The sequence below is a fragment of the Mustela nivalis genome (assembly GCF_964662115.1).
Source record: "Mustela nivalis genome assembly, chromosome: 4".
In the NCBI taxonomy this organism is placed as follows: Eukaryota; Metazoa; Chordata; class Mammalia; order Carnivora; family Mustelidae; genus Mustela; species Mustela nivalis.
The window spans coordinates 108,874,015-108,884,708 of record NC_139023.1 but is presented as its reverse complement, the minus strand read 5'-3'; the positions used below and the strand labels follow the sequence as shown (position 1 = coordinate 108,884,708).

General features: G+C 38.9%; 1 pseudogene across 1 annotated transcript; it reads left to right on the top strand.

The window, feature by feature from the left end:
* The first annotated feature begins 7,868 nt into the window (after positions 1-7,868).
* Positions 7,869-8,323, top strand: LOC309862450 (large ribosomal subunit protein uL11 pseudogene; annotated as a pseudogene). Its single transcript has one exon. The product of its transcript is annotated as a large ribosomal subunit protein uL11 pseudogene (transcript).
* The last annotated feature ends 2,371 nt before the right edge of the window (positions 8,324-10,694 follow it).

Below are 10,694 nucleotides of genomic sequence, written 5' to 3'. Positions count from 1 at the left end.
TGCAGATGTAATGAAGTTAAGATGAGATCATTCTAGATGAGAGTAGACCTAAATCCAATGACTGATGATCTTATAAGGAGAGACCTAGAGACACAGACACACAGAGACCAATGAGGCCACCAGAGGCTAAGAATGGATCAAGGCAGCTGCAAGCTGATGATTGCCAACAATCAGTAAAAGCTTGGAAGAGGCAAGGAAGGATTCTTCCCTTTATGAGCTTTCAGAAGGAGCATGGCTCTGCCAACATCTAGGTTTTTGACTTCAAGACTCCTGAATTATGACAGAATAAATTTCAATTGTATTAAGCCACCCAGTTTATAGCATTTTTTTTTATGGAAGGTCTAGGAAACTAATATAGATGCCCATCAGAATGATCTGTAAAACATATAAGAATAGACATGCAAGTTTACTATTGAAAACACAGTGAGTAAGAATGTCAAATTCTTATTCTTATTCATAAATACCTGAGACACAGGTATATGTGTTTTAACTCCAAAGCTTGTTATAATGCATATTCAAAGTTGAAAATCACCAAACAAGATGATTTTGAAGTCTTAACTTCACAATTCAATGGCTTCAAGTCCCAATGCCTATTTTTTTAAAGTTTTTATAATTTTTTTAATTTATTTGAGAAAGAGAGTGAGAGAAGGAAAGATCATGGAGGACCAGGGAGAAGCAGACTTGCCTCCGAGCAGGGGGAGGCCCACTGTGGGTCTCTATCCCAGGACCCTGAGATCATGACCTGAGCTGGAGGCAGAGACTTAACCAACTGAACCACCCTCTTGCCCCCCCAATGGACTATTTTAAAAGAAAAAAAATATTAATTTATAGCCTACTTTGGTTATTCATGCAAACACATGAATCCATTTGCAATTGTTTGTATGGATGCATGCATAGACTTAATTAACTGTTTGGTACATAGACATTCTAGGTGTTGAGTTATTCACATTAAATTGTTTGTTTTGGAGTTGATACCAGTTTGAAAGACAAGTACATTTAAATATTTAAAGATTTATAATTATCCCAAACAAGAACAACATATGGTTTTGCTCCTGTAAGTGCTCCACAAAGAATAACTGCCTGTATTCTGTTGCATTTTTAAATCGTGTGATAAAGTAGAAAATTATCAGGATCTGGCTCTTCAGTTTTTGCTGAAATAATTACTGAAAAAAATTGAACAGATGCTAGATATAAATAAATTTCATAAACTCAGATATTTAGAGATCTTCTGTGGATTCTGGGCACTACTTGTAGAGATATATTTATGATGGCTTCAATGAAACAATATTTTGTACTTCTCTAGGTCAGTGCAGTGAGGTGAATCTCTCTTCCAAAAAAACACCATAGCAACATGGTGCTGGAATGTCATAGTTTTTATCTGGTAGTAGGAGGACAAACATGTTCTTATTTCTGTATAACCAGAGACTCAGCAGCCATAAATTACTTCCAAAATCATAATGTTCTTCTTTTTCTGTTCCCTACTGGCAGTACACAAAGCACAGAAAATAAAATTTATCTACTGAAAATAGAGATTCTAAAATTTGTTTCTGTAACTTATAAAAGAAGAGGTGACCCCAATAAGATATGACCACCTGGATCTCGATACACTTGGTCAGCACTTGGTGAGAAAGGGTGCCACTTCTGTTGCATCATCAAATTTAACAAAGGGGAGGGTTAGATCAATTGACAAGTGCCATTCTTGGGGAATTACATTGAGAACTGCTATTGTTACCACACTCAGAGCAATACAGTGAAGTAAGATGAATATACCCAGAAAAGTTGGGAAGTATAAGATTATGTTTCTAACAGCAGACACTTACCAGAGGGCAAGTTGGGATTTATGATGATTTCTGTGTATTCAGGCAGAAGGAGCCAGCATGCAGCAGAAGATGTGATTCACATGTGGGCTTCAATTAAGGCTATCAAAGAGCAACAAGGGAACAAGATACAAGGGTAGGAAGGTAATTAGAACTTACTCTTAACATTTCTTAATTGCCAACCTTTATCAGTAGCAGATGGTAGGTGAGCAGGAATTTTGGGGAATAGCCACCTTTTTGACATTACCTCTAATTAAGAAGGCTTTCTCAGTTATCAGGACAAACTTTGATATCATTGTATTTTTCCCAGGTCAGTATTAACTCAGAAGGTGTAATGAAGTCTGTTCCCCTTCTGTCTATCATTTACTCTAGCTGCTTCCATCTGTTCTAAGGTGAAAAGATGAACTTTTCAATGATTCTTGTCCAGGCTGCATACTCAGGGGTCCCCAGTGACTCATGAGTGTTACTTCTCACTGCATAATCTTTAGGGGAGAACCATCCTAACCACATCATTGAGACAGACCTGGGAGAATCTAAAATGGGGTCTAATATGTCAGACCATCATTATGTCAGAGCAAGAGAATTTGATACAAAACAGCAATGAAACAAAATATTGCTACTTATCATTCAGTTCAAATGCAATACTATTTGAAAGAAGGAAACCATCCCAGGCCAGTGCAAGACCAGTGCAGACCAGTCAAAGACATTTGTTATCCTTTACAAATCCTATTCTTGGCAGATTCTAGGTTATGACTATAACTCTGCATAAGTGCAGAGTTTTCTCTCCTTTTTAAAAAGATTTATTTATTTTAATTAATTAGTTAATTATTTAATTTGACAGACTTGAGATCACAAGTAAGCAGAGAGGCAGGTTGGGGGGGGAGCAGTCTTGCAGCTTAGCAGAGAGCCCGATATGGGGCTCAATCCCAGGACCCTGGGATCATAACCTGAGCCAAAGCCAGAGGCTATAACCCACTGAGCCACCCAGGTGCCCCAAGATTTATTTATTTTGGAGAGAGAGAGGGGGAGGGATGGGCAGAGGGAGAGTGAGAGAGACTCCCCACTGAGCCCAGAGCCTGACATGGGCTCTATCCCAGGACCCTGAGATCATAACCTGACCCAAAATCAAGAGTCGGCCGCTGAACCAACTGAGCCACCCAGACACCCCTAATGCAGAGTTATTTTAAATGTCTCTGATAGTGTCTCTGTAAAGTCCTCTGATAAATGCACCCGTTACAACACGATCACTTCAACAGCTTCTCTTTTTACAGAACATTTGTTAGTTACTCTATGGCAATGATTCTCAAGGTGTAGTTTTCATACCAACAGCATCAGCAACACCTGGAAAATTGTTAGTAATGCAGATTCTGAGGCCTTACCCCAAACCCACTGAATCAGAAACTCTGGGGGTGGGGCTCAGAAATCTGTGTTTTAACAAGCCCCCCAGTATTTCTAAGGGAAACTAAAGTTTTCAGCAATGGCTTTAGAAATAGACACCAGTTAGTGGGTGATGGCCTAAACACTACAATATGCTTTAAAAGCATTATGGCAGTCAGTTCTCAGAATTATCATATAAAACAGGTCTTACAGTACTCTCTTTCTGTAGATTAACAAAGATTTATCAAAACAAAGTAACATGGCCAAAGTCCCAAAGCTAAAGAGTGGGAGCTAGATTTCTCACTACATTCTGTCCAGTCTAAGCTCATACTCCTAACTACTGAAGAATACCCAAGCAGAAACAGAAAAGACAAGAACTTTACCAATTTTGTGTAAAGATGTTCTGAGGCACTTAACATACCAACTGTAGACCCCAATAGAAAAGATTACATAAAACTGTTCAAAAACACAAGGCTCTGGGAGTCAGCAACTGACCCAGCAGTGAAGAAAAATGACCTCCCTTAAAAACATAAAGTCTCCTGCATTGTGGAATAAAATATCTGTATCCCATTTTAAAAAGTGATTTAAGGTCATGTTAATAAGTGTTTTCCAAAATCTCATTTGGGAATCAACTAATCTGAAATGTCAATAATATATAAATTATAGTCACAGATATTGTGGCAAATGGAGCCTGTAATGTAATGACCGCAGGAAGGTTATATATGGGTTAGCCCCCCTCAGGATCCTCTTTAACACATTGTATTTCAGTGCTAAACCTTCAATTAAACAAAACAAAACAAAACAAACAACAACAACAAAAAAACCTTGAAGGAAGCATGTAAAAACCAGTTTGTATTTGTTTTTCAGATATACATTAAGAAAAATTTTACCATATTATTCAGTGTCCTTTGAAGGACCCACAGCAAGAAAGACTTTAACATGACTTTTCCAAAGGTCATTCGTGGTGAGTCGTTGGTTCTGCATGATTTTAGTGGGTCTTTCAGAAAACATGTTCTGCTCTTGAGTAGCTCTACAAATATTAGATTATATCTAGCTATCCAATGTCTTCGCTGTAAATCTTCTCAGAGCCTTTAGCATGCCAGTGTGTTTGGAGCCCTAGATTCTAAAACTCATACTCAAGACAGACATTCAGTTGTGCAAAACAACAGCATAATGTAGAGAAAAAAAAAAAACATGAACTCCAAAGCCTATCTATCTGGATACATCCCAGTTTTACCACTCACTAGCTGTGCAGCTCTAGCAAGATGCTTAATCTGCCTCAGTTCCCTCAGCTGGAAAATGTTGTTGTTGCTGTTGTTATTGTTGTTGTTTTTAAATAAAAGAATTGTTTTTAAGATTAAAATATGTGAAGGGTCTAGAAGAGTACCTGGCATCTGGTCAAAACTACATAAACATTTGTTAACCAGCAGTTGAACTAGCTCTCAAGGCTAATGTCATTGTCATTGTTCCTTTTCCCACTTGTCAGCATCTATTTCCCTTTTATTAATTTTAAGGTACCCAAGTCACTTGTAAGTGGCATCCCTTTTTGGAGTTATATAAATGCTAAGAGGGCATGTTTCAAAATGAGGCAGATGGGACAAAAAGGAACTTTCAAAATACACTGATCAGTCAGTGTTTCTGAGAACAGTTAGGGAAATAAGTGCTTGTCAGTTTAATGGGAATATAGTTAATGGAAACCTTCCCGTGGATCTGATTGGCTGATTGTGACACTCCTCCAAACTTAGTATCTAATTCCATTTGCTCCGATCTGAGTTTCCCAAGAAAACTTCCCTACTGTAATAATCAGCTATTGTGGAAATAGTTTATTCTTAACAGTATTTCGGTTTATCTTTTGTTCTTTTCTGACCTCGGGTAGCATAAATTAATCATTACTTGAACACCTTGAGTGAATTGATAGAAGTGTGTTTTTTTTACTGACAAAGATAAGTAGAGAAAGCTGCAGGAGAAATGGAAACAGAAGCAATGCCCATCACCCCCGAGATGTAGAACTGGTTATACTGGAGATGACTCTGCTTCCATCCTTAATGCTAGCATAGACTTGTCAGGGGGCTATGCATTACCCCTGTAAGTCTTTTGTAGACCAGCTGATGAAGGTGTGCTATCAAAGAAATGGGGAAAAGGTGTTTGCCACCTGACAACAGTACAGTTGGGAGACAATAATTAAATCAAGATGGATAGCAGGTTTGAAACCTGCCAGTGTTAATGAAGATGTATTCACTAGTAATATTTGATCAGATCTTCTGGGTGGATTTTTAGATTTCATTAGTTAAAGACATAAAATGGTCTGTCTGATTAAAGAGGGGACAAAACAGTAGGGAGCACCCATAAATTACTCTAGCTCAATTAGGTGCAGACAGTTTAGTGAGTGTTTATTACTAGTACAAAGGAAGATTTTCCAATTAAATTAAAAGGTTGTGAAAACAACAGTTACAGTGATTTAGACCAATTGCTAGAATAGTGTACAGGAGAAGTTTTATTGATTAAAAGTAAACTGATAAGTGATTTGTAGTGTTCATTGTTTATCAGTAGAACCCTTGCTGTGGGGTACAATTTTCCTCACAAGATCAATGGGAGGACTGGGCTAATTTCTTCTCGCCCTGAAAATTGATAAGAATATAAAGGGCAGCTAGATCGTGGCTGAAAATACCACCATGATTTATTCAGGTTAATCATCAAGAAAGTGACATTGCATAAATCATTGGGAATTTACCTTGCCAGGCTGGGTCCTTCAGGCTGGTGTCACTGTCATAATGTGGACCAAAGAAAGACGGGAAGAAGCCTAGGATTTAATCAAACAAAGCCGTTAGCTCACTAAGCTGCCATAAGTTATTGCAAAACCTGGAAATGGCAAGGAATCAAAGGGACGTTGCACAGACATCTCCTTGGATAGTGACTACTAGAATTTATGACAATAATTGGGTGGGATGAAGCCTAAGAGGCAGGCTGGTAGCTCATGTGTCCCTTTCTCTTGACTCCATATGTCTTCTGGAAGTGAGGAGCAAATGGGAAGTCCCTTCCACTTGGCCACAGGTCTTGAAATAGGCATTTCATTGGCCACAAACTTTTTTTTACCATGTGTGATTAAATATGAAAATAAGCAGAAAAAAGCCCGAAGAAATGATAGCTAGGTATCTGGATTCTACAGATGAAAGCAATATTAATGTATGCTACACGTAGATATCACAACATATATTACAAAAATGCTGCATAAGAGATGGAGTGAACAAATATTTTTCCTCCATACAACTCTTATTCCTTAAAAAGTAGTTTAGAGATAAGCAATACTCCCTTTTCATTTCCTTACTGAAATATATCCCAAATTTGTCCTTCTGAAAGGTTTGCCCCTTGTGGTTCTATTCGTTCTGACTTACTTGTCTAACTTTGACTTTCCTAACTGAAATTCTGAAGCCAGAAGCAGCAGCTTGAAACATCCAAAGGGCAGAAGAAGACAACAAACTAGCATTCCATCTGTTGTGACATTTAGTACTTGCTTTGCTTAGTGAATCAATTTCATATTAGCATTAAGAAATTAAGATCTTAGTTCACATGATGCATACACATTCTATTTCCCCTAAGTATGGAATCAATCTGACTGGTTTGAACACCCACACTTCTCTTCCTAGCTACATGTGTATGACATGGACTCATTTCTTGATTTCTCTCCCAAATAATTGGGAGAATATATGTAAAGTGCTCCCTATGGTACATTGGAAATGTAAAATAAATGTTAATTTTCTTATTCATATTTTTAATGTTTTTCTATAACTACATTGTATAATGGTTTATTGATGCAATGTAAACATGTTCCAATCTTTCACATCATATCTAAAATTGTTATAATTAAACTAATTCTGACTGCATTTTCCTATGTAACAAGAGAAAAACATGTACAGACTCAGACAATTCATTTCTCGTTGCTTATAAAGTAAATGTTCTTAAGAGCAAAGATGTAACACTCCTGTAATCTGGCCTACATACTCAGGGGTTTAAAGGTTAGAAAATCTCTAATAAGTCTTGAATACACTGCCTAAGGAACCAGCATCAGTCAGGGGATCAATCTGGGTCACCAAATGTACTGTCGGTTTATACTAGCTAAACAATCACCAGAACTAGACAAAAATCAGTGATCAGTGACAGATTCTAGTTAAACTAACTAGCCTATATTGTTTGTGTATAAGCAGAAGAAAAAGGAAAAGAGAGGGAGGGAGACTGAGAGAAAGAGGAAGAGAGATCAACAGAAGTCGGCAGTAGAGTGAGAGTTGAAGACCCTGACTGAAGCCCACAAAAAAACAGACCATTATTCATTTATGAAGCACATGAACAAGGTGCTAAGTGAATCATTGCTTCCCCCTTGTAAACTGTGAGAAAACCCTGAGAGCTCTACTTCTGGCTTCCGGGAAGATGATATGACCTAGTGAAGCCTGATGTCCTACTGAGCATTTGGAATTAGCACATTCTTTGGCCTTGCTAGTAATCATTTTTCAGGGAAATAAATGTCTTGCATAAAATGACCTAACTTTCTCGCTTTTGGCTTTCAGCTCAGATGAGGCAAAGGTAGCAGCTGTCTTCAGTCATCCCAAATCCAGGTGCATTTGACACCAGCAGCCTCCACCATGCTGCCTACGTTTGTTTGACCCTGACAAGGTCAGAGTCATGTACCTGAGGAACCCTGGTGGGGTAGTCAGTGCCATGTCTGCCCTGGCCCCAAGGATCACCCCTCTGGGTCTGTCTCAAAAGGCTGGTGATGATCTTAGCAAGGCAACCTGTAATTTGAAGGGTCTGAGGATGTCAGTGAAGCTGACCATTTGGAACAGACAGGACCAGATTGACATGGTACCTTTTGCCTTTGCCTTGATTACCAAGCCCTCAAGGAACCTCCAAGAAACAGAAAGAACCAGAAAGCATTAAGCACAGTGGAAACACCACTTCTGATGGGACTGTCAACATTGCTTAACAGATGTGACACTGATCTTTAGCAGAGAACTCTCTGGAACCAGTAAAGAGATCCTGGGGACTGCCCAGTCTGTGGGCTGCAATGTTGACAGCGGCTACCCTAAGACATCACAGGTGACATCAATAGTGGTGTGGTGGAATGCCCAGCGAGTTAAAAACTACGAACGAAAATATTTCAATAAAGGATCATTTGACAACCAAAAAAAAAGGAAGAAGAAGAAGAGGAGGAGGAGGAGGAAGAAGGAGAAGGAGAAGAAAAAATGCCCAACTTTCTCTTCCTAATGACTTCTGTCTAAACATGGGAGATATTTGAGGGTGCCTGGGTGGCTTAGGGGGTTAAGCCTCTGCCTTTGGCTTGGGTCATGATCTCAGGGTCCTGGGATCGAGCCCCACGTTGGGCTCTCTGCTCAGCAGGGAACCTGCTTCTCCCTCTCTCTCTGCCTACCTCTCCACCTGCTTGTGATCTCTCTCTCTGTGTGTCAAATAAATAAATAAAGTCTTTTAAAAAAATAAAATTAAAATGGAGATATTTTGACTTAGAAATAAATACAGCATATTTGGGGCACCCGGGTGGCCCAGTGGGTTAAGCGTCTGCCTTCGGATTGGGTCATGATCCCAGGGGCCTGGAATCTAGTCCCACATTGTGTTCCCTGCTCAGTAGAGAGCCTGCTTCTCCCTCTGCCTCTGTTGCTCCTCTGCTGGTGCTCTGTCTGTCTGTGTGTCAAATAAATAAATAATCTTAAAACAAACAAACAGCATATTAATTCCATTTCTGGTTTTAGGTAAATACCTATTTATATGATCAGATATTGAATAAGAGCTATCAAAACATATTTATTGAGATTTACTCTTTCAAAGAGAAGGCTGAGTTGCCAGACTATTCAGGTATCCACCCTAACACTGTTTGGATCTGAGAACACAAGAAGACTGTGGGCAACAAATTCTGCTATCTGAAACTGATGTGACTTCCTTTCTAATATGCATGTGGGAGTAAAACAAGTCGTCTTGTGCTGAAAATCACTAGCGATCTGGACAATAAACTTAGAAACTAGCAGCTATATTCCATCATTGAAGCCTGTCCAACATGCCCTTGAAACAACTCAAATATCTATTTTCGTGTTCACATTTACAATGTTCATTTTCATTTTGTGCCATTATTTCTTCTATTCTAAACTATAGCAGTGACCTCATAAATGATCCCATTGCTTTCTGAGTTTTCCTTTATTCCTTCCACGTGGAATCTAATTTCTTCTCTGTGTGCCTTCCTGGGTTCAGAAGTGGGATCATGAAGCGTCACATTCCCTGGATACATTTCCAGACAAGGTTTCAGTGCTTCGTTCACATGCATTCCTGCAAAACGTGAATGAAGTTGAAGTTGAATGAACTGAGTGAAGTTGAGGGAGATACAAAACTGGAGGTTGACAGTTTTTTTTTTCTTTTTTTTCTTTTTTTTAAATTATTAACATACAATGTATAAGCTGTTTCAGATATTGGGGTTTTCTATTGTAAACGGTAGCAGAGATGTCATGACTCTGTATGCAGGAGAGGTAGTGGTGATGTCTCAGTGTGGCAGTGGCATCCTGTGCTAGTCCAGTTCAGCAGTGTGGCTTTGGGCCACACTTTTAAATCTCAGCATAAATACTATTTTCTTCAGGCAGTGCTTCCAAAAGCCGTTTAATATTCTGTAGTAATGCTCTCCATGCTCAAACTAGCCAGAGTGGATGGTGGTTTACCTACAAATGAGCATTAGCTCCAAAGGTAAGTATGTTCCCACTTTTACATTAGAAATAGAATAGTTAAATGTCTGTTATGTTTATACGCTAAGAAGTAATGTTTAGGATTCAAAACCAGGAAAAACTATCTGAGACCATGCTTCTAAGCACTGTGGTATAAAGTGTGTGTCCTTTACTATTCTATTCTCTCCTTGTAAATTCCTTATGGCTGCCAAGATGAAGTCTAATTACCTTCACGTACCACCAAAAGCCACTTTTAGCTTATCCCAAGCTTCTTTCTGGCTTGTTTTCTCCCCTAAAGCTTTCTATGATTCCAGTCCTGCTGAGCTTTCTCCCGGCCTTGCTCCTCTGTGCTGTCCTCCATCCTGATTCCTTCATCGGGACTTCTCCCCACCCACTTACCCAGATTCTACCTATACTTCGGAGGATTTATTCTTGAACTATTTCTCTGAGAAAATTGTAGTGCATGAAGGTCCTTTCTTTTTAATTTCATATTGCTTTAAAGCACGGGATGCCCACTGAGACAGGAGACTGAACATGGTTAAAGAGTAATTTAAGGAAAAAAAGGAAAAAAGGAGGGGGTATTATGACCAGAAGAAGCCAAAAAGTGTTCCTAAGTAGGCAGAAACAAAAGATGTCTACCAGGTCACTAAATACTTGGGGATAAATTACTGAAAGCAAGTATGAATCTGCATTGGAAGAAACATTATTTTGGTTTGGGAAACTTGAAGGGATAAATCCTCCATGTGGACAAAAGTATGTCAATGAGATGTTTTTCAAAAAGCCTTTGATG